Raw genomic sequence first — 17,581 nt, 5'->3', positions numbered from 1 at the left:
GTCAGAGGTCTCATTCTGGAAAGTGTTTGGTTGGCTCAATCAGGTGCTACCATTGCGAGGATCCAAAACAATTTCGAGGAACTATCACAGGGCGAGGCAAACCACAGGGTGCTTTTTTGTGGTGCATGCTGAGGATGTAGATCATGATACTTCTCTTATCGCGGGTAGTCCTAATTTGCGTTCTTAAATTTCAGTTAATGGGATGCTTAGTTAAGATTTGTATTGGAAATTTCTTGACTATTGTACTTGTGTTTTAGAAATGCATGTGTAGAATGAGAATTCTGAATTGATGAAATTAGCAGGCTTAGGATTGAACTTTAGATGTTAATTGGTTGCTCTTGAAAAACGGTCTATATCTGTTGGGAAATATTTCGCGGTCAGGGAAAGTTAGCATTAGAGGTATTGCTACGTCTGTGTTGCTAGATTCTGGAGCTACACATTCTTTTATCTCTCAGTAATTTTTGACGATTTTAGTAATTGTTTGCTATATGTTACATGCGAATGTTGGGTCGGAGAGAATGTTTTGAGAATTTTCTTAGAGATTTTATTGATTGCTATTGAGGAATTTAGATTTTATTTTTCTCAGGAACCGTTGAGCCAAATGATTCGGGTGAAGGGTACTATTGAGAGATGAATTAGTTTGTTGCGGATATAAAATTTGGGAATTTGGTGATTGTAACGCCCCGATTTTATCTTAATCGACTTTATTTGAGATAATCGGAGATTCCAGAGTTCAAGAGCCGACTTGATTTTGATCAGGATCCTTTTTGCAAATTTCGGATTTTTCAGGGACTAAAATGCAAATATGGACTTAATTAGATATTTATACCTTGTTTTGACTCCTCCTTCACTCCACCCTCTTCTCTCCCAACCGATTCCTCCATTGAAGGCGTGAGAAAAGCTTTTCAAGCTTTTGGATTTCAGTCCGAGCTCGATCAGTCTGTTGGAATTTATTTCTGAAGGCAGATTAGCGATCACGGCTGCGAGAGCTTCGTTATATCGTAAGTTTTTCTACGATCAAATACGTTCTAGTTTTGGGATGTCTTTAGAATCGTTTGAGATTCGAGTATGTTGATCTTGGCAGAGTTCTGATCGTTTATTCTCTGTCGGTTTTGAAATAGAGCGTCGTTCGGAATTGTTATGAATTTTTGAAGGGATTTTCGAAAATGTGAGTTTGGATATGTGTTGGATTTGAGTTTGAATGTTTGAATGATGATTGTTATGAGTTGTTGGGATTGATATTATGCTGTCTGCGTTTCCGGTTTATCAGATTATAGCCGTTATGCCGTCAGTTTGAAGTTTGAATATCGTTTCGTTGTTTTGATTAAACGATGTTTGATTGAAGAATTGGAATGCCGATATTGATCTTTATGACTTCTTTGTTAGATTGATTTGAAGTCAGTGGAGTTGCGAGATTTCAGCTTCGAACAGTTCTGAAGATTGTAGCTGGTATCGTATCGATCTTCTTATTGTCGACTAGAAAGTTTAATTGAATCTAGAGTGAATTATTGTTGTTGTTCCAGGTTCGGAGCATCGACATCTTGAGAAGAGGTATAAGATGACTTAGACTGGAATGGAACGTGTGACTCGAATCCGACTTGATTCGAGTGTTCCGAAGAATCACATACTTGCATGTTATTTGCTCTTGAATTTAGTTGATTGAGTTATATTTTGCATTGCATTCATCTTGAGCCAGAATCCTTGATTTGAACAGCGGGCAGGACGACCCTTTTTTTATAGATGTTTTGGGGATTATATTGTGAGTGGCCTGGGTGTAGCCGTTTCACCTAGTGCTAGCATACTCCTTATAGTCGCACCAAAGTCTAGAGGATAGAGATACGTAGCACCACCTCGATCGGGAGAGTCGGTGAGTTGTTTACGTGATCTCGTCCTCGGGATCCCAAAAGCTAAAGTAGCAACTCTTTCGATTATCCGACTTGATAATCCCAGATTTTAAAGACATGCATTGCATTGTATGCATTTGAATTGAGTTTAGATATGAATTTGGAAGTTGATGTATTTCGTTTGAGATACTTATTTGATATTGCATGTCTGTCTCTTTTACTGGGAATATCGTTCTCACCGGTTATCCGGTTGTTGTCTTTGTTTGTATGTGTACTTGGCAACAGGTGGGGCAGGACGGAGTCAGAGGCAGCATGGCTAGGTGGTTGAGATGATAGACGTGAGGCCTTGTTGTTTTAGAAGTCGAATATGTAATCGAACATAGATTGTATTTGAACTCTTTTTGTATCGGTTATGGAACTTAGAAGTGATGCATGTTCTACTAGATTGATTATTGTACAACTCTAGAGCTTCATGTATTGTATTTTGACAGTTTGGTGTATCAATGCATGCTTATGATTAAGTTGGTTTATGGTTTTGCACTTTCCCAAGCTTTAGTTTTGCTTTTTGGGAGTGTTTTTCAGTGCAGGTCGAAGGGGCAGCGCACCCGCGCGACTTGAGGAGCGCCCGCACCTCCCCTGGGCTTGGAATTTTGCATTTTGCGAAATTCCGGCGCGCCCGCGCCTGAAGCTCGATTTTTAAAAAAAAAAAAACTGTTGTTTCGCGACGTGATTTTGCGTCGCCAAATGTCCGATTTTGCGTCGCCAATTGTGCTGGATTAATTTTATGTTTTCTTTGGTGAGATTAGATGATTAGAATCGAGGTCTCACATTAAGTGGTATCAGAGCGATAAGATTCTTGGACTGAATTTAGAAGTGAGCAGGGTAGATCGAGTCCGCATGAATTGATTCTCGCATGTGATTGAGTTATTTAAATTTATTTATTTAAATACCATGCGAGCATGCTTTATTGTTGAGAATTATTTGAGTTACTTGATTTTGTGATTTGAATTATAAAGCATGAATTATTTGAGATATGAACTGTATTTCACCTGTATCCGGAATTCTGAGAGGTTGCAAGGGCACCGATTGCAGCGATTGAGATATCCTGTGTCCTAACCTTTGATTATCGGATGGGTCCTCGACGAGTTATTAATAGGAACCCACCGCTAGTTACTCCTGCGACTGAGCAAGCTAGTACCGAGGTTGATCAGTTAGATACTACAGCGACGCCGATGGAAACCTTGCTGAAGAGGTTTCAGTCGTTTAATCCTCCCTTGTTGTTGGGTACAGAAAATCCAGTTGATTGTGAGAGTTGGTTGGACGACGTAGATCAGTTGTTCGATTCCCTTGACTATTCTGATGACCACAGAACCAGGTTGGTCATTCATCAGCTACGTGGTGTGGCTAAGAACTGGTGGATCATGACGAAGAGATCCATTGAGAACCGAGGTACAGCTATTAACTGGAATATGTTTAAGTCTGAATTCTATAAGAGGTTTTTCCCAGTGTCGTACCGAAAGAACAAGGGAGCAGAGTTTGCCAATTTGAAGCAGGGGAATTTGAATATTGAGGAGTACGTAGCCAAGTTTGATAGTCTGTTGCGTTTTGCACCACTTATTGCCGGTGATGAGGAAGCTAAAGCCAACCATTTCATTAATGGCTTAAACCCTGACATCTTCACGCTGGTAAACACTGCTAGGCCAGATAATTTTGCGGATGCCATGAATCACGCAAAAGGAGCTGAAGCAGGTTTGTGGAGACAGAGAGGAGGTCAGTTTGTGCCGCAGCAACAGCAAGGACAGTTTCAGGCACAACCTTACCAATATCAGAACCAACCATCGTATTACCAGAACCAGTCCTTTCAATTTCAGAATCAACCACCGAGTTATGAAGGTGGTAGTAGTGGAGGCAATAGGAAGGATTACTATCATCCAAAAGGAAAGCAGTTTAAGAAGCATGGACCAGTTATTCAAGCTCTAGTGGTTCGAGGCAGTATGGATCGGGACAGAGTTCGGGACAGTCAGGCATGTCTTGTGCCAACTGCGGAGGTCGTCACTCCAATAATCAGTGTAGAGGTATTTTTGGAAGGTGTCATATTTGTAACCAGGCGGGGCATTTTGCGAGAACGTGTCCTCAGCGTGTTCCTCAGCAAGCTCAGATTGGAATTTTCCCGAGACAGACAGCTCAGCCTCAGCAGCAAGCACCTACTGTCCACTCTTTCCAACCTCAGCAACAGAATGTGCAGGAAGGTAATCAGTATGCAAGCCAGCCTCCCAGACAGCAAGCACGACTTTTTGCTATGTCTGAGGATCCGCAGACTCAGGCTACACCCGATAATGACAGATCAGGTAACGTTCGATATTGAGTTTCCTATTCTTATTGGACTGTTAGATACTGGCGAATCTCTTGCCTTTTTATTGAAGAATCTGTATATGTTTAACATGCCTCTTTTAAATTGTTGAATCGTTCGAATTGATGAATGCTCCAGTAGTGTTGTTAACTTCTGTTAACCGGATCTTTTAGAAGAATTAGTTGAGACTAGGAATTCTTATCGTTGATTTCTTATCTTTTTGGAATGAGAATTGACTGATCTTTCAGAGCTTTTGAGAATCGTATAGCAGATGTTTGTGCCAAGCAGTTGTATGTTTTTCTTCGATGTCTGAATTCTTTTGGATCGAATGGTCTTCTTCGATTGTATGATTTGATGATGGAATTTATGCCGATCAGCGATCTTTTCTTATCGAGATTTTGGGGATGTATTCTTATTAAGTGGAATTGCGCTATAGTCTAGACGTCGAGACAGTTGAAGACGCTTGAGACTCAATGTCTGAATCTGGACTTTGAGCTCGCAGGGATCTTATTGATTAGAAGATCTGTTTTCTATTTTCTTATGAGGAAATTCGCGTGATCTGTTCTAATCTTAAGAATTGGAAAAATTATTTTTCGCAGACGGAACTGATTTGGAGACAGAGAAGAGGATTAGATTGTATGAGATTTCTGACTACAAATAAATCTGAGGATTTGATTGCAGCAGCTGATGTTTTGAGATGTTTTTATTTTATCTACTATCTGTTTATGGTTGTCTGATTGCAACTCTTTCAGTTCGATATTCTCAGAACGACGGACAGCCAGATTAGACGAGTAAAACGTTAGATGTTATGCCTTGAGTTGGAACCAGAGATGATTCGATTGTAACTGAGCTTAGGAGGATTTGTGATGAGAATGAGTCGACTTTTGATTGACAGACTTGAAGGAGTAAGTTGTGAGACACAGTTCATGTTGGAACCGTGTTTGATTTCGAGGACGAAATCTTTTCTTAGAGGAGGAGAATTGTAATGCCCCGATTTTATCTTAATCGACTTTATTTGAGATAATCGGAGATTCCAGAGTTCAAGAGCCGACTTGATTTTGATCAGGGTCTTTTTTGCAAATTTTGGATTTTTCAGGGACTAAAACGCAAATATGGACTTAATTAGATATTTATACCTTGTTTTGACTCCTCCTTCACTCCACCCTCTTCTCTCCCAACCGATTCCTCCATTGAAGGCGTGAGAAAAGCTTTTCAAGCTTTTGGATTTCAGTCCGAGCTTGATCAGTCCGTTGGAATTTATTTCTGAAGGCAGATTAGCGATCACGGCTGCGAGAGCTTCGTTATATCGTAAGTTTTTCTACGATCAAATACGTTCTAGTTTTGGGATGTCTTTAGAATCGTTTGAGATTCGAGTATGTTGATCTTGGCAGAGTTCTGATCGTTTATTCTCTGTCGGTTTTGAAATAGAGCGTCGTTCGGAATTATTATGAATTTTTGAAGGGATTTTCGAAAATGTGAGTTTGGATATGTGTTGGATTTGAGTTTGAATGTTTGAATGATGATTGTTATGAGTTGTTGGGATTTATATTATGCTATCTGCATTTCCGGTTTATCAGATTATAGCCATTATGTCATCAGTTTGAAGTTTGAATATCGTTTCGTTGTTTTGATTAAACGATGTTTGATTGAAGAATTGGAATGCCGATATTGATCTTTATGACTTCTTTGTTAGATTGATTTGAAGCCAGTGGAGTTGCGAGATTTCAGCTTTGAACAATTCTGAATATTGTAGCCGGTATCGTATCAATTTTCTTATTGTCGACTAGAAAGTTTGATTGAATCTAGAGTGAATTATTGTTGTTGTTCCAGGTTCGGAGCATCGACGTCTTGAGAAGAGGTATAAGATGACTTAGATTGGAATGGAACGTGTGACTCGAATCCGACTTGATTCGAGTGTTTCGAAGAATCACATACTTGCATGTTATTTGCTCTTGAATTTAGTTGATTGAGTTATGTTTTGCATTGCATTCATCTTGAGCCAGAATCCTTGATTTGAACAGCGGGCAGGACGACCTTTTTTTGATAGACGTTTTGGGGATTATATTGTGAGTGGCCTGGGTGTAGCCGTTTCACCTAGTGCTAGCATACTCCTTATAGTCGCACCAGTCTAGAGGATAGAGATACGTAGCACCACCTCGATCGGGAGAGTCGGTGAGTTGTTTACGTGATCTCGTCCTCGGGATCCCAAAAGCTAAAGTAGCAACTCTTTCGATTATCCGACTTGATAATCCCATATTTTAAAGACATGTATTGCATTGTATGCATTTGAATTGAGTTTAGATATGAATTTGGAAGTTGATGTATTTCGTTTGAGATACTTATTTGATATTGCATGTCTGTCTCTTTTACTGGGAATATCGTTCTCACCGGTTATCCGGTTGTTGTCTTTGTTTGTATGTGTACTTGGCAACAGGTGGGGCAGAACCGAGTCAGAGGCAGCATGGCTAGGTGGTTGAGATGATAGACGTGAGGCCTTGTTGTTTTAGAAGTCGAATATGTAATCGAACGTAGATTGTATTCGAACTCGTTTTGTATCGGTTATGGAACTTAGAAGTGATGCATGTTCTACTAGATTGATTATTGTACAACTCTAGAACTTCATGTATTGTATTTTAACAGTTTGGTGTATCAATGCATGCTTATGATTAAGTTGGTTTATGATTTTGCACTTTCCCAAGCTTTAGTTTTGCTTTTTGGGAGTGTTTTTCAGTGCAGGTCGAAGGGGCAGCGCGCCCGCGCGACTTGAGGAGCGCCCGCGCCTCCCCTGGGCTTGGAATTTCGCATTTTGCGAAATTCCGGTGCGCCCGCGCCACCAAAAGGCGCGCCCGCGCCTGAAGCTCGATTTAAAAAAAAAAAATTTGTTGTTTCGCGACGTGATTTTGCGTCGCCAAATGTTCGATTTTGCGTCGCCAATTGTGCTGGATTAATTTTATGTTTTCTTTGGCGAGATTAGATGATTTGAATCGAGGTCTCACATTAAGTGGTATCAGAGCGATAAGATTCTTGGACTGAATTTAAAAGTGAGCGGGGTAGATCGAGTCCGCATGAATTGATTCTCGCATGTGATTGAGTTATTTAAATTTATTTATTTAAATACCATGCGAGCATGCTTTATTGTTGAGAATTATTTGAGTTACTTGATTTTGTGATTTGAATTATAAAGCATGAATTATTTGAGATATGAACTGTATTTCACCTGTATCCGGAATTCTGAGAGGTTGCAAGGGCACCGATTGCAGCGATTGAGATATCATGTGTCGTAACCTTTGATTATCAGATGGGACCTCGACGAGTTATTAATAAGAACCCACCGCTAGTTACTCCTGCGACTGAGCAAGCTAGTACCGAGGTTGATCAGTTGGATGCTACAGCGACGCCGATGGAAACCTTGCTGAAGAGGTTTCAGTCATTTAATCCTCCCTTGTTGTTGGGTACAGAAAATCCAGTTGATTGTGAGAGTTGGTTGGACGACGTAGATCAGTTGTTCGATTCCCTTGACTATTCTGATGACCGCAGAACCAGGTTGGTCATTCATCAGCTACGTGGTGTGGCTAAGAACTGGTAGATCATGACGAAGAGATCCATTGAGAACCGAGGTACAGCTATTAACTGGAATCTGTTTAAGTCTGAATTCTATAAGAGGTTTTTCCCAGTGTCATACCGAAAGGACAAGGGAGCAGAGCTTGCCAATTTGAAGCAGGGGAATTTGAATATTGAGGAGTACGTAGCCAAGTTTGATAGTCTGTTGCGTTTTGCACCACTTATTGCCGGTGATGAGGAAGCTAAAGCCGACCATTTCATTAATGGCTTGAACCCTGACATCTTCACGCTGGTAAACACTACTAGGCCAGATAATTTTTCGGATGCCATGAATTACGCAAAAGGAGCTGAAGCAGGTTTGTGGAGACAGAGAGGAGGTCAGTTTGTGCCGCAGCAACAGCAAGGACAGTTTTAGGCACAACCTTACCAATATCAGAACCAACCATCGTATTACCAGAACCAGTCCTTTCAATTTCAGAATCAACCACCTAGTTATGAAGGTGGTAGTAGTGGAGGAAATAGGAAGGATTACTATCATCCAAAAGGAAAGCAGTTTAAGAAGCACGGAACCAGTTTTTCGAGCTCTAGTTGTTCGAGGCAGTATGGATCGGGACAGAGTTCGGGACAGTCAGGCATGTCTTATGCCAACTGCGGAGGTCGTCACTCCAGTGATCAGTGTAGAGGTATTTTTGGAAGCTGTCATATTTGTAACCAGGCGGGGCATTTTGCGAGAACGTGTCCTCAGCATGTTCCTCAGCAAGCTCAGAGTGGAATTTTCCCGAGACAGATAGCTCAGCCTCAGCAGCAAGCACCTACTATCCACTCTTTCCAACCTCAGCAACAGAATGTGCAAGAAGGTAATCAGTATGCAAGCCAGCCTCCCAGACAGCAGGCACGAGTTTTTGCTCTATCTGAGGATCCGCAGACTCAGGCTGCACCCGATAATGACAGATCAGGTAACGTTCGATATTGAGTTTCCTATTCTTATTGGACTGTTAGATACTGGCGAATCTCTTGCCTTTTTATTGAAGAATCTGTATAGGTTTAACGTGCCTCTTTTAAATTGTTGAATCGTTCGAATTGATGAATGCTCCAGTAGTGTTGTTAACTTCTGTTAACCGGATCTTTTAGAAGAATTAGTTGAGACTAGGAATTCTTATCGTTGATTTCTTATCTTTTTGGAATGAGAATTGTACTGATCTTTCAGAGCTTTTGAGAATCGTATAGCAGATGTTCGAGCAGTTGTATGTTTTTCTTCGATGTCTGAATTCTTTTAGATCGAATGGTCTTCTTCGATTGTATGATTTGATGATGGAATTTATGCCGATCAGCGATCTTTTCTTATCGAGATTTTGGGGATGTATTCTTATTAAGTGGAATTGCGCTATAGTCTAGACGTCGAGACAGTTGAAGACGCTCGAGACTCAATGTCTGAATCTGGACTTTGAGCTCGCAGCGATCTTATTGATTAGAAGATCTGTTTTCTATTTTCTTATGAGGAAATTCGCGTGATCTGTTCTAATCTTAAGAGTTGGAGTAATTGTTTTTCGCAGACGGAACTGATTTGGAGACAGAGAAAAGGATTAGATTGTATGAGATTTCTGACTACAAATCTTTCTGAGGATTTGATTGCAGCAGCTGATGTTTTGAGATGTTTTTATTTTATCTACTATCTGTTTATGGTTGTCTGATTGCAACTCTTTCAGTTCGATATTCTCAGAACGACGGACAGCCAGATTAGACGAGTAAAACGTTAGATTTTATGCCTTGAGTTGGAACCAGAGATGATTCGATTGTAACTGAGCTTAGGAGGATTTGTGATGAGAATGAGTCGACTTTTGATTGACAGACTTGAAGGAGTAAGTTGTGAGACACAGTTCATGTTGGAACCGTATTTGATTTCGAGGACGAAATCTTTTCTTAGAGGGGGAGAATTGTAACGCCCCGATTTTATCTTAATCGACTTTATTTGAGATAATCGGAGATTCCAGAGTTCAAAAGCCGACTTGATTTTGATCAGGGTCTTTTTTGCAAATTTCGGATTTTTCAGGGACTAAAACGCTAATATGGACTTAATTAGATATTTATACCTTGTTTTGACTCCTCCTTCACTCCACCCTCTTCTCTCCCAATCGATTCCTCCATTGAAGGCGTGAGAAAAGCTTTTCAAGCTTTTGGATTTTAGTCCGAGCTCGATCCGTCCGTTGGAATTTATTTCTGAAGGCAGATTAGCGATCACGGCTGCGAGAGCTTCGTTATATCATAAGTTTTTGTTGTAAAACGCGGCTCTCAGATCAATCACGATTGATACCCGGTGCAGCGGAAGTTTAAAATTTTATTATGGAACAATTCCATAGTGTAGGTATCAACCGTTTAACGATTAAATTATAAGTGTGTGTAAAATTAAATAACAATTATTAAATTTTACCTTCAATCTCGAAGCGAGATTATTGGACACCACACAGATTTCTCTGCGCTGCTTGTATCTCCCTGGAACTGATGAACAAGCTTTCCTTCAATCAGGTCCACGAATAGAGGTTTAATCCCTCTGATAGATTGCACTAGAAAATCTATCAGAAGTTTTCTACGAAGAGAATAAACGAATTTGATTCGCTATTCCAGACTGCAATTCAAAATCACAGACCGGAATTTCTCACGCAGAGAAGGGAGGGGGCGGCCGAATTTGAGAGAGAGGAGGCTAGGGTTTTCGAAAAACCTGTCTCAAATTATGACCTGTTGTATGTAATTTCTGTACTGTAATAACTTATTTATAATGCAGGCCACTAACACCTTAGGGCCCATTAGTCATAAGTTGAGGCCCGACAAGCAAAGCCCGCATGTTCAGAAATTAATATAAAATTCATCGTGACTCCGATTGATGAACCGATTTCACCAATGTGCACAGAAACCATTTCTGCACATTTTAAAGTCAAGATAAATTTTCCTGAATCCGAATTCAGTGATTTCCAAAAAATGTCCATCCCTATGTCATTTTAGGAAATCCTACTCCCTTACTCTTATTTAAGAAGTCCAACTTCTTTATTCATTAAATTTAACTCTTTAAATTTAACTATCTCAACGGGGATTAAAACTCCATTACACTGTGTGACCCTCAATGGTTCAGGGATACAGCTAGCCGTGGGCTCACAACTCCTTGTGACTCGGAACAACGATTTCCGACTTGCCCAACGAATCATGGTAAAGCGCCTAGCAACATCGCCCCATGATTCCCTAGGTATCACTGATAGTGCCTACAAGAACCAGTAGATTTTGGTTAGCGTACAGTACGGTCCCTTCATCCATATATCCCGATCGAATCAACAACCATTGGTATATCGAGAGTCGCTCAAGATTCGATAACTATGCAATACATCTTGAAGATCAAATTAGTGACATCGCATGTGCTACTAAGAAACCATTTCTTAAATCACATCAAGTACTCTGGCCAGAGATTCGTCACACTAATATCTCCTCAGATCGCATAGGATATCCACACTCGCAAGTATGTGGTGAATCCTTGACAACAATGCATCGACTCCTATATGTGTTGTAACTGTACCCAATCCCGACACCTGATGACCCCCATAGAGTCGGTAAACGAGTCAAAGCACAGTACTAGCATATAGAGTCTCCATGATGTTTCAAGTAGTAAGGACTAATGGTGTACAACCAAAACCGCGGACTTTATCCACTCGATAAGTGATAACCACTTGGAAAGTCCGGATAGGGTAGTTCGATTATTCATCCTATGAATATCCATTTGCATGCTTCGAACATCTCCATGTTCCCTACCAATGAAACGTGGTACTCCGCATCGCAAATGCTAGTCTCAAACTCGAGCGATCCTTATCCTTATTATCGGATGGCTCAATCGACTAGGAACAATTTAGAATATACAGTGACTATAAGATGTATTTCATGATAGACATCCCCATGTTCTACCACATCTTACATACACTTTAGTATATTCAAGGTCTTTATCAAAACAACAATAGTATATCACAATATAACAATATGAAGAAAGATAAAGTCATTGCCATTAATAAAAGTGTAAATTATATTAAACAAAAGATCGTTTGTACAAAGAGTCATCAAAGCCCATAGCCACAAGTTGGCTCACTGGGCACCCACTCTTTCAGTTTTTCTACGATCAAATACGTTCTAGTTTTGGGATGTCTTTAGAATCGTTTGAGATTCGAGTATGTTGATCTTGGCAGAGTTCTGATCGTTTATTCTCTGTCGATTTTGAAATAGAGCGTCGTTTGAAATTGTTATGAATTTTTGAAGGGATTTTCGAAAATGTGAGTTTGGATATGTGTTGGATTTGAGTTTGAATGTTTGAATGATGATTGTTATGAGTTGTTGGGATTGATATTATGCTGTCTGCATTTCCGGTTTATCAGATTATAGCCATTATGCCGTCAGTTTGAAGTTTGAATATCGTTTCGTTGTTTTGATTAAACGATGTTTGATTGAAGAATTGGAATGCCGATATTGATCTTTATGACTTCTTTGTTAGATTGATTTGAAGCCAGTGGAGTTGCGAGATTTCAGCTTTGAACAGTTCTGAAGATTGTAGCCGGTATCGTATCGATCTTCTTATTGTCGACTAGAAAGTTTGATTGAATCTAGAGTGAATTATTGTTGTTGTTCCAGGTTCGGAGCATCGACGTCTTGAGAAGAGGTATAAGATGACTTAGATTGGAATGGAACGTGTGACTCGAAACCGACTTGATTCGAGTGTTTCGAAGAATCACATACTTGCATGTTATTTGCTCTTGAATTTAGTTGATTGAGTTATGTTTTGCATTGCATTCATCTTGAGCCAGAATCCTTGATTTGAACAGCGGGCAGGACGACCCTTTTTTGATAGACGTTTTGGGGATTATATTGTGAGTGGTCTGGGTGTAGCCGTTTCACCTAGTGCTAGCATACTCCTTATAGTCGCACCAAAGTCTAGAGGATAGAGATACGTAGCACCACCTCGATCGGGAGAGTCGGTGAGTTGTTTACGTGATCTCGTCCTCGGGATCCCAAAAGCTAAAGTAGCAACTCTTTCGATTATCTGACTTGATAATCCCAGATTTTAAAGACATGCATTGCATTGTATGCATTTGAATTGAGTTTAGATATGAATTTGGAAGTTGATGTATTTCGTTTGAGATACTTATTTGATATTGCATGTCTGTCTCTTTTACTGGGAATATCGTTCTCACCGGTTATCCGGTTGTTGTCTTTGTTTGTATGTGTACTTGGCAACAGGTGGGGCAGGACCGAGTCAGAGGCAGCATGGCTAGGTGGTTGAGATGATAGACGTGAGGCCTTGTTGTTTTAGAAGTCGAATATTTAATCGAACGTAGATTGTATTTGAACTCGTTTTGTATCGGTTATGGAACTTAGAAGTGATGCATGTTCTACTAGATTGATTATTGTACTACTCTAGAACTTCATGTATTGTATTTTGACAGTTTGGTGTATCAATGCATGCTTATGATTAAGTTGGTTTATGGTTTTGCACTTTCCCAAGCTTTAGTTTTGCTTTTTGGGAGTGTTTTTCAGTGCAGGTCGAAGGGGCAGCGCGCCCGCGCGACTTGAGGAGCGCCCGCGCCTCCCCTGGGCTTGGAATTTTGCGGCGAGCCCGCGCCTGAAGCTCGATTTAAAAAAAAAAAAATTGTTGTTTCGCGACGTGATTTGGCGTTGCCAAATGTCCGATTTTGCATCGCCAATTGTGCTGGATTAATTTTATGTTTTCTTTGGCGAGATTTAGATGATTAGAATCGAGGTCTCACAGTGATAGTTCTAACTGAGTAATTAGCATTGATTGACGTCTAGTTGATTTTGTGAGGGATTGGGAAGGTGCTTTTGGTATAGAGAAAAATCAGTTACGCGAGCCATTTTACCGATTCTTTCTGAAAATATTGGAATCCTTCTTGTAGTTCATGCATTCCTTGATTCACATGACATTTTTCATTGAAGATTCAGTCAATTTGGCTTCGAATGATATTTCGGTTATGAATTTCAGAAATTCATATTTCTTGAGAACTTGAATTCTAAATCTGGACATGGATATTGATTTGGGTGAGTATTGTTATTATATTCCATTGGGATCTCGATTCTATTTTGTTGGCATCGGATTACACCTGGGATTTTATTTCATTTTCGTTGAGTGCGTGCGGATTTCCTCGTGTATAGGCCACGCTGACAACCTTGATTTTGATTTGTATTGATGGTGGACATGATGTCATACCTGTTGATAATTGATCATCTGATTTGATATTTATTGATTGGCTCGTATCCATTGTTCATGGAGCCTTGAATTGATTTGCTCACCCCTTGTATTAGACTGCAAACGAGTTGTTTCCTTTTTGCAGATTTGTTTTCCATATTATTGTATTTTGATATTGTTTTGAACTATGTCTCTTCGATTTCGATTTGATTATGACCCAGTAAGTTATTTATTGAGCTGAGTTATACTGAACGTCATCTTGACATTGTTTTGGCTCGTAACTGATAGTGATTGTTAGCACCATTAGAATTTAGTATTTGACGGACACCAGATAGAATCGTGAGACTGTTGATATTGAGGTTTTGTTGAGAGCCTTTGTGATTGAATTTCAGGGCTCTAGGGAGTCGAGACTACCGTTAGTGGAGTTCACCTATAACATCAGTTGTCAGGCGTCTATAGGTATGCTCCATACGAGACTTTTTCGAAACAAGGTGTAGATCTCCCGTGCATTGGGACATTGTTGGCGAGAGGATTCTCTTAGGTTCCAAGTTAGTTCAGTAGACTGCAGATATCGTGGTTCGAATTTGGGACAAGATGAGGGTCACACAGAGTCGTTAGAAGAGTTATGCTGACCGACGACTACGAGACCTCGAGTTTGCTGTTGGAGACCATGTGCTTGTGAGGATTGCGCCCATGAAGGGCGTGATGTGTTATGGATATGAGCCTCTACAATTGACGTCAAACTTGTCGTCTGAAGAATGAATAGAGCAGATCTTAGCATGGGAGGAGCAGAGACTTAGAACGCGAGTTTTTCCCTTGGTAAAGGTCCGGTGTTAGAATCAGTTAGAGGAGGAGGCTCTCTCGGAGGCCAAGGTCGTTATGTGGACATATTGTCCATATCTTATCGGTGCTTACTCCAATTTCGAGGACGAAATTCCATTTGGGGGGGGGGGGGGAGAGTTGTAACGCCCCAAAATTTTATTATCGAATTAATTGGCAATTAAAATAATTATTGAGTTGTAAAAATAATTATTATTGTCAAATGAGTTATAGAGTGTATTTACAAAATACACGTGCCAATTAGTCAATGAGTTTGACTATTTCTGGATATCTGGTAATATTGGAATTTTGAGATAATTATTGAGATAATGGAATTAAAATAATTATTTATGCCAGATAATTTAATTGGAGAAAATAATCAGTTTGGGTAACTGGTCAAAGCCCAAGATTTTATTTATTGAGAATTTACTGTTCTAGTTGACTGGTCATAGTTCACCATTCCAGATAATTTTTAAAATGTGTTAAATTAATATTGGAGTAAAATAACACAAGAGCATTGAATTGGATTGGACCGGATCATTTTAGAACCAATTTTCTATGCATAGTAAGTATTTTTCCTCTCTTACGCACAAACCCCAAAAAAACACACTAAACCCTAACCCCCATTCACGCCTCTTTCGTCGCCAGCCGCCGCCCTTCGCCGTCGATTGACCCTCCCATCTTGTAGCTCTCGTCGAGGCGGTCACAACCATACCAAGAATTGTGATTTTTGGTGTCCGGATTTGCCGAGCACGAAGTCGAGAAGGAGTGGCCACTATTCATCATCTTCCTCGCGCGTATTGATCGGATTTTTGCTCAATTGGGTCGGTTTTTTAGATGTTATATGGTAGTAGGTGATGTGTAGAACATTTTTTAAGCTTGTTGTAGCATTTTCCGTCGCGAATGGTGCAGATCGGAGCTCAAGAAGCTCACGCCGCCGCCGCCTGTTTTTCGCCGATTTCGGCCACCACGGTGGTCCTCTCCGGTCATGGATTAGTGAATTGGAATCGTCTCATCGAGTTCTACAAGACTGCAAAATTTCAGAATTTTTGGAGTAGTTTTGCAGATCGCCGCCGCGCCGCCACCGTCGCCGCCGTCTTCTCCGGCGAGCCACCGACCGTCGACATGCTAACCATTTTCGATCGTCTCGACGTGATAGATCCGAATATCCAAGTTTTGAGTCGAGATTCAAAATCGTTAAGCGGTGAGAGCGCAATAAAATTAGGGAATTTTTTGTCAAAGTTTGACCAGAGTTGACCAAGGTTGACTTTTGACCATTGTGTGATTTTTCGCAGATCGGAAGCTAGTTGAGGATATTTAGAGGCAAAAATCAGCAATTTAGGGATTTGAGCTTTGCAAAATTGGAAAGTTGTGAGATTCTCGAATCCCGATATACGCAACTGCAACCGTATAAGTTTTCGTACGTTTTAAACGCAAAGACATGTTATACCGTTCCTTTCTCACACCATTTAGATCATTATATTCACTGTTTTGGATGATTAAATTGTGTTGTTGCATTTGTATGTGGATATGGTAGCTCAAATTTTAACTCATGCATCATTCGTGTTTTTATGTATTGTGAATGATTTTCTGTCATGGCTAGTTCTTAGTTGTTGTTCACTGGTTTGATGACTGTGTTAGGTCCCTTTGAGTCTTGGTTTAAGATGCCTTGAACTAGTGTCGGCTAGGTGAACGAATGGATGGTTGTAAGGGTGGTCTATCTAGCGGGCAGCTTAAGAAGAGCTCGGGCAAGTGGGTTGTCCGGGTCGGGGTCAAGTGTATTAGGGTCATATGCTATGGTTTGGGTCTGGATTATTTTATTTTGGGCCGGGTAATTTATTTAAGAGTCTAAGTGTTTAGTTTATTCATTTGGCTTAATTTAGTTATTGGACCTAAAATGTTTATTGGGTTTAACTTATTTATTCGGCTTGAGTTGTTTATTTGGGATAAAGTGTTATTTGGGCTTAAATGAATTGATTTATTTATTGAGCCAAGATTATGAGGCTTAAGATAGTTATTGGAGACTTAATTTAATAATTAAGCTAAATTTGTTAATGGGCCTAAGTTGTTTAATTTATTTGGTTGAGCTAAGTTCTAAGTTGGACTAAGTACTATTGGACCAATCTTAGTCTAATTGGATCAATTTAAGTGTGATTGGGCTAGTCTAAGTATTATTGGGCGAGTTTAAGTGTTAATTAGTCAATCTAAGTGTTATCGGACGAATATGAGTTTAAGGGCTTTAGTTAAGGGGCAGCAACTCGAACTAGCCAGTGACAAACAAAATAGTCCGTAAATATATATTTAATAGATGTATATATATATTTTGATATAAATATGATTTTTATGGAAAATGAATTAAATATATATTTACGGGCATAATTTTAAGGAAGATGATATTTTTAAGTTCATGATTCATGCATGTTTTTATGTTAATATTAAGGGCATGTAAAGGAAATATTTTTTGGAAGTTGATGTGAATTGTGACAATTAAGTTCAGGAGCCTACGGATCCCCGTGTTAAGGTTGGGTGAAGTGACATAAGAGGCGTAGGGCATCCCCGTGTTAAGGTTGGGTGAACCTCGTCGCCGCGTACGTTGGTTTTTAGATTGATCAATCGCTTATGTTTATGGTCACACTTCACTGATATGACCCACATGAAATGATTTTTATGTTTATGACATGTCAATGCTTATGTTATGTATTATGTTACGTATTATGTTATGATTTAGATTACGACGCAGTTTATGCATTCGATTTTACGATCATGCATGCATTAAAATCC

Source organism: Henckelia pumila, chromosome 4, assembly GCF_033568475.1.
Source record: "Henckelia pumila isolate YLH828 chromosome 4, ASM3356847v2, whole genome shotgun sequence".
Classification (NCBI taxonomy): domain Eukaryota; kingdom Viridiplantae; phylum Streptophyta; class Magnoliopsida; order Lamiales; family Gesneriaceae; genus Henckelia; species Henckelia pumila.
Note: the sequence above shows the minus strand (reverse complement) of the source record.